The sequence below is a fragment of the Neoarius graeffei genome, chromosome 15, assembly GCF_027579695.1.
Source record: "Neoarius graeffei isolate fNeoGra1 chromosome 15, fNeoGra1.pri, whole genome shotgun sequence".
Taxonomy (NCBI): Eukaryota; Metazoa; Chordata; class Actinopteri; order Siluriformes; family Ariidae; genus Neoarius; species Neoarius graeffei.
The window spans coordinates 6,209,258-6,217,135 of NC_083583.1; positions in this window are offsets into that span (position 1 = coordinate 6,209,258).

Consider the following 7,878-nt stretch of genomic DNA (forward strand, 5'->3'; position numbering starts at 1 on the left):
TGATACAAAAACAAAACCCAGGCTGCTGCGGTAGATTTAAGATGATGAATTAACATCAGGCCAAACAAATTGAATTATTTAGTGAGTGGAATTTGCTGCAGATGAACTCTGTGGATGAAGGAATGAAGAGAGCAGTTGCAGGGAGCCATGGAAAGGTTGAGGGAAAGAGTGTGAGGGTTAATAGAAGTTCAGATCCTCCTACTCTCTTCTTTGGAATAATTGCAACGATCCAGAGCACCACAAGGGAACCTTCAGGATCATCCAGACCTCTTTTAAAGTAGCCATGAACTCAAAAACATGTTTAAATCATTAACTTGTTTTTGAAAAACTATTAACTAGTAAAATAAACTATGAAATGGGTTTCTAGGTGGGGTTTGGTCTTAACTGGGTTTGTGATATATAGCTTTGGACCAATCACATGAGAGATTGAGGATGCTGTATTGATAAATAAAAAAAAAAAAATCACACACTAATATTTGGTTGGACCGCCTTTAGCTTTGATTACAGCATGTATTCACCGTGGCATTGTTTCGATAAACTTCTGCAATGTCACAACATTTATTTCAGTCCAGAGTTGTATTAATTTTTCACCGAGATCTATTGTTGAGGATGGGAGTCGAACCACTGTGTAAAGTCTTCTCCAGCATCCCAAAGATTCCCAGTCGGGTTAAGGTCAGGACTCTGTGGTGTGTGAAAATGATTCTTCATGCTTCCTGAATCACTCTTTCACAATCCAAGCCCTCATTTTATTCCCAGGGTTATCAGGGAAGAAAAAATCCACTGATGTGATGAGATGTGAACCTGGTCATTCAGTACATTCAGATCATCAGCTGACTTCATTTTATTGCCCCATAATGCTGCTGAGTCTCGACCTGACCAACTGAATCAACCCCAGATCATCACACTGCCTCCAGAGGCTTGTACAGTGGACACAATACATGATGGGTTCATCGCTTCATGAGCTTCCCTTCTTACCCTGACACGCCCATCACTCAGGAACAGGGTCAGTCTGGAGTTATCAAACCACATGACCTTTTTCCATCGCTCCAGAGTCCAATCTTTATGCTCCCTAGCAAATTGAAGCCTTTTCTCCTGATTAGTCTCACTAACGAGTGGTTTTCTTATGGACATGCAGCTGTTTAGTCCCAATCCTGTGAGTTCTTGTCACATTATGAGTGTGGAAATGATCTTTGTTTCACTATTAAACATAGCCGTGAGTTCTACTGTTGAATTTTTTTTTTCAACGATTTGACTCCATCAAACATTTCAGTGATCTCTGATCACGGTCAGTCAGGAAGTTTCTCCAACCACAATTTTTCCATGAAGTTGTTGGTTCTCTATTATCCTTCCAGGCTTTAATAATGTGTTGGACAGTTCTTATCCCAATTCCAGTCATTTCAGTTCAAATCTCCTTTGAAGAAAAGCGCTGACTGCCCTCTTCTGCATGAGCTTACAGATGCCCTTGATTGAGAAGGAAGAGAAAGTAATGCCATCACTTCTACCTTAAGAACACAGCCAGTTTTGCTCTTGAGACTCCCATGGATGGCTGTGCCATCATTAAATTTGATCTTCTGAAAATCTGGCAAACGTTTTCTCTTGTGCCACTCGGGAGCCTGGCTGTGAGAAAACGATGATGCAAATTGAGACTCCAATACAGAAATCCCATATTAATGGCATTTAGCAGACGCTCTTATCCAGAGCGACATATAACATACCCAGAGCAGTCTGGGGAGCAGTTGGGGGTTAGGTACCTTGCTCAAGGGCACTTCAACCATTCCTGCTAGTCCAGGGAATCAAACCAGCAACCTTTTATTCCCAAAGCTGCTTCGCTAACCATTGGGCCATGGCTTCCCCCATGACTATTATGAAAGGGTTTAGTAGCAGTTAGCAATGCTGTCAATGTTAGGAGGCTATGGAGGTGTTTTCCTGACTCAGTGTATCCCATATCAGAAAAAAATTGTACACGTAATGATGAAAGCAGAACTTTAAACCCTGTCAAAGCACTGCGTTGGTCAGTAATAGCACAGCAATTCATGTCGAGTGAGTGATAATTTCTCTCTGTGTTGAGCAATAAAACGTACTGAGACTTTCTTTTCTCATCCTTGGTGACGCACTTCATGACTGGGAACAGAACACAGATGACATGGGCAAAGAGACCCTTAACAGCAGACGTATGGTGTACTCTCTGATTCAGGACTTGGCTTCCTTTTTAGGGAATTGGAATTTCCTTTTTGTTGAAAGCATCATGTTGTAAAAAGAAAAACCCATTAAACTTTGTTGCCCTTGAGAGCCAGCCAGGGATAATGATGTTGAAGACGTCGAGCTTGATGGAGGCAGTACAGGACATACTGAAGAATGTGTGAAGTACTGTAGCATCGCACATGTCAAGTCAAGTTTATTTGTATAGCGCTTTTAACCACAGACCTTGTCGCAAAGCAGCTTTACAGAAAATTAAAGACTTTAAACATGAGCTAATAAATTTATTTATCCGCATGTGAATATATTCATTCATTCATTCATTAACAGGTGGTGCTTTATTTTAATCAGTGTTTTGGTGAATATGGGAAAACTGGGCATGAGGCAGGATGGGATACTGGACATGTGCCTCACGCTCTATTCAAACTTTATTGGCCACACAAAACCATACACAATAGGACATGCGCTGTGAAATGCTTTTTATAACTGTCCGGTGACCTAGAAACAGAATTTACATCAACCAGAATTTATTTACATACACACAGATAAAGGAAAACATAAAAGGTATAAAAGATAGATGGTGAAACAGTATGGACCATTTGTGGAATAATGTGCAGATGCGTGCAGTTGTATTTTAGGCAGCGGTGAACCGTCAGGGCATTCTAAGCGTTCAGAGAATGCCCAAACATTCATTATAATTATTCTCTTCTAATTCAGCCTCATTTTCTGTCAAATGTGCTTCAGAAATGAAAGGGTTACTGTCCTGAAAACATTAAAACCATGTTCTCCAATGAGATTGTTTTGTTTGTTGTCTCTAGGCTGAGAAGAGTTTAGAGCTGCTCACTCATTGGTTAGGACTTCACTGCTGGGACAGAAGGCCATGGCAGTGTACGTTTATGTAGGAAGTGACGGATGAATTAACCGATCAGATTTTGATTTATCATGGGAGGGACCAAAAATGTATCATCCTCAGCCTTCTCGAAGGCCAATGCGAGCTTAACTGCGAGTCGGTGCCATCAGCGCAGCAGTGAAGTCACCTTCCAGCCGGTGTAGCGTTCATCAGTAGTGTTAGTGAATGCTAATAAAGCGGTCAAGACAGCGCTATCGAAAGCAAGTAGCACAGGCTAACGACCGAGAAACTAAGAGTTTTGTCTTCAGACTCTTCTTCTGTGCACATGTAGCAATGTCATAATTTCATATCAATAAAGTTTTTTTTAATGAACTTCCTCAAATCCCTCGATTGTAAAATATGTTAATTTGTTGGGTTCCACTGTTGTTTCTGATGGGACGTTAATTAGTGTAACAGACCTGTGGACATTGTGCTTGGGAAGTCTGTAAAGGGGGAAGCTGGCTTCATGAATCCTGCATGGACAATATTCATTAATACAGTATATTTTTTATTTTTCCAGAGATATGATGTTTATTTTTTGATGTAAGAATGTTTTGACACACATCCGCTGTTTGTCTCAGATCAGATATTAAGTGCACAACAATTATAGTCGGTTTTGTCTCACATAGTGTAACGTAGTCAGCTGACTGAACAGTATATAGCCTACAGTATGCAAATTTTTTTTTGTACATAACCTCTTCAGGGCGTCACGGTGGTGTAGTGGTTAGCGCTGTCACCTCACAGCAAGAAGGTCCGGGTTCGAGCCCCGTGGCCGGCGAGGGCCTTTCTGTGTGGAGTTTGCATGTTCTCCCCGTGTCCGTGTGGGTTTCCTCCGGGTGCTCCGGTTTCCCCCACAGTCCAAAGACATGCAGGTTAGGTTAACTGGTGACTCTAAATTGAGCGTAGGTGTGAATGTGAGTGTGAATGGTTGTCTGTGTCTATGTGTCAGCACTGTGATGACCTGGCGACTTGTCCAGGGTGTACCCCGCCTTTCACCCGTAGTCAGCTGGGATAGGCTCCAGCTTGCCTGCGACCCTGTAGAACAGGATAAAGCGGCTCGAGATAATGAAATGAGATGAGATAACCTCTTCAGGTTGGCACCAGGTTGGACTTGCCTGATACGACAAGTCCAAACCTACATCTCATTCAATCAGAGAAGGCATGACCAAATGGTTAGAGAAGCAGCTTTGGGACCTAAAGGTCACCAGTTTGATTCCCTGGACCAGCAGGAATAGCTGAAGTGTCCTTGAGCAAGGTGCCTAACCCCTGACTGCTCTCCAGGCTGCTCTGGGTATGTTGTATGTCACGCTGGATAAGAGTGTCTGCTAAATGCCTGTAATGTAAGGTATGTGCAACACAATACTAAGGAAGCTGTGGAAAAATACTAACATTTATAATAAATATTTTTCTAAATATGGTGTAATGCAGATATATTAACAGGAATATAGGGGGTGTGGGTGATATTCAAACAAATCCAAAGCCTTGTTTTAGGTCTTGTCCTGGTTTAGGGCCAGAATGGTCTGTGGGATGATGGAGATGCTCCTCCTCATTCTTCTCTTCTGTGTTGGCCTTCAGGGAGTGGAAGTACTTCTCTGACTACAACAGAGAGAAGAGTTTGTTGTTCATATGGCTGAGGCCTGGCCTTCACTATCTTCCACTATCTTCCTTAGTCCAGCACTGCTTGCTCAGTGCAGATGGTGTGCTCAGCTGATCGCACCACCCTCTGCAGAGCCTACCAGGTGCTGTCCCCAAACCAGGCTGTGATGCTTCTTGTCAGGATGTTCTCAGTGCTGCAGGCATTCCTTCGCACATTAGAGGGCATTTTAAACTCCTTTAAGGGGACCTGAAAGCCCAGACCAAAATCTGAACCAAGGTTCATGTTTTATTGTACACATTTGATGTTATAGTGTCTACATTTGATCTAGTTGGTTTTGGTTTCACATTACAATTTTGCAATCGCACTAAGGAACTCTGCATGACACACTTATGTTCTGTCATCAACATGTACAAGGTTGTACTTAACATTGTTTGGTTTGTTGACAGGCATGCATCTGATGTCAGTACGTTGTCAATTCAGCAAGTAACCTTTTCCATTTCAGAAGGTTATTAAAGCAGTTTAGCTCATGCTAATCTCACCCTGGGTCTTCAAATCTATCCGGGCTTGGGACTGGCACAAGTATGCACTGTCTTGTGCAACTCCACTGGCTGGATATTTAACCTAATCTGTATGTCTTTGAGCTGTGGGAGAAACTGGAGCACCAGGAGGAAACCCATGCAGATATGGGGAGAACATGCAAACTCCACACAGAAAGGCCCTCACTGGGCGCAAGGTCCGAACCCAGAACCTTCTTGCTGTGAGGTGACAGTGCTAACCACTAAACCACCGTGCCAGCAATGGAGAAAAATTGAACACCTTTATATACCTTTAGCCTACTGTATATATTTCTTTATCTTCAGGTGGCATTGCTCTCCTGTCCCCTCTCTCTCTCTCTCTCTCTCTCTCTCTCTCAGAAAATAACAAGTTTCAGCATTCTTGTGTTTTTCAAGTAGACTTTTGATGTTTTCGTTGGACCAAATTACAAGTAAATTATTTGTCTCCTCCTACTCCTCCATGTGCTACTGCAGCTCATTTTTACTTCTCTTCTGGTTCTTTTCTTTTTTCTCTTGTTCAGTGGGTGATGATGGCCTGCCTCAGCTTACTGTAATTGCTCAGAAAGTCTGAACCATCCAAAAAGGTTTTTTTCACACTGCAAATCAACCCAACCATGGTCTGGTTTGATTAGGGCCAAGACCATCTTTTTGGGTTGGATCAAATTTTGGTCTTTTGGTCCAGACTGTGGTCTGAGGCACCTCTCACACCTGCTATTTTGATTTGGACCAAACAAGGGAGGTGTGAAAGCAGCCTAAGGTGGTAAAGACACCAATGAGCCTTTTTCACCAGCGTGTCAGTGTGATGGGACCATGACAGGTTCTGCGTGATGTGAATGCTAAGGTATCGGAAACTGTCCACTCTCTCCACTGGGGCCCTGTTGACCTTAAGGGGATGGTAGCTTCTGTTCTGCTTTATGCTGAAAATCCAATCCATATACTGCCATGTTTTTGACAGAAATCCTCAATACAGTGGTGCTTGAAAGTTTGTGAACCCTTTAGAATTTTCTATATTTCTGCATAAATATGACCTAAAACATCATCAGATTTTCACACAAGTCCTAAAAGTAGACTAATTAAAACAAACGAGACAAAAAATATTATACTTGGTCATTTATTTATTGAGGAAAATGATCCAATATTACATATCTGTGAGTGGCAAAAGTATGTGAACCTCTAGGATTAGCAGTTAATTTGAAGGTGAAATTAGAGTCAGGTGTTTTCAATCAATGGGATGACAATCAGGTGTGAGTGGGCACCCTGTTTTATTTAAAGAACAGGGCTCTATCAAAGTCTGATCTTCACAACACGTTTCTGGAAGTGTATCATGGCACGAACAAAGGAGATTTCTGAGGGCCTCAGAAAAAGTGTTGTTGATGCTCATCAGGCTGGAAAAGGTTACAAAACCATCTCTAAAGAGTTTGGACTCCACCAATCCACAGTCAGACAGATTGTGTACAAATGGAGGAAATTCAAGACCATTGTTACCCTCCCCAGGAGTGGTCGACCAACGAAGATCACTCCAAGAGCAAGGTGTGTAATAGTCAGTGAGGTCACAAAGGACCCCAGGGTAACTTCGAAGCAACTGAAGGCCTCTCTCACATTGGCTAATGTTAATATTCATGAGTCCACCATCAGGAGAACACTGAACAACAATGGTGTGCATGGCAGGGTTGCAAGGAGAAAACCACTGCTCTCCAAAAAGAACATTGCTGCTCATCTGCAGTTTGCTAAAGATCACGTGGACAAACCAGAAGGCTATTGGAAAAATGTTTTGTGGACTGATGAGACCAAAATAGAACTTTTTGGTTTAAATGAGAAGCGTTATGTTTGGAGAAAGGAAAACACTGCATTCCAGCATAAGAACCTTATCCCATCTGTGAAACATGGTGGTGGTAGTATCATGGTTTGGGCCTGTTTTGCTGCATCTGGGCCAGGACGGCTTGCCATCATTGATGGAACAATGAATTCTGAATTATACCAGCGAATTCTAGAGGAAATGTCAGGACATCTGTCCATGAACTGAATCTCAAGAGAAGGTGAGTCATGCAGCAAGACAACAACCCTAAGCACACAAGTCGTTCTGCCAAAGAATGGTTAAAGAAGAATAAAGTGAATGTTTTGGAATGGCCAAGTCAAAGTCCTGACCTTAATCCAATCGAAATGTTGTGGAAGGACCTGAAGCGAGCAGTTCATGTGAGGAAACCCACCAACATCCCAAAGTTGAAGCTGTTCTGTACGGAGGAACGGGCTAAAATTCCTCCAAGCCGGTGTGCAGGACTGATCAACAGTTACTGCAAACGTTTAGTCGCAGTTATTGCTGCACAAGGGGGTCACACCAGATACTGAAAGCAAAGGGTCACATACTTTTGCCACTCACAGATATGTAATATTGGATCATTTTCCTCAATAAATAAATGACCAAGTATAATATTTTTGTCTCATTTGTTTAACTGGGTTCTCTTTATCTACTTTTAGGACTTGTGTGAAAATCTGATGATGTTTTAGGTCATATTTATGCAGAAATATAGAAAATTCTAAAGGGTTCACAAACTTTCAAGCACCACTGTATGACAATATCTGATATCCTGTATTATTTCATCATACAATTTCCTGAGATAGTGCAGATATCTGGACATCTTTTT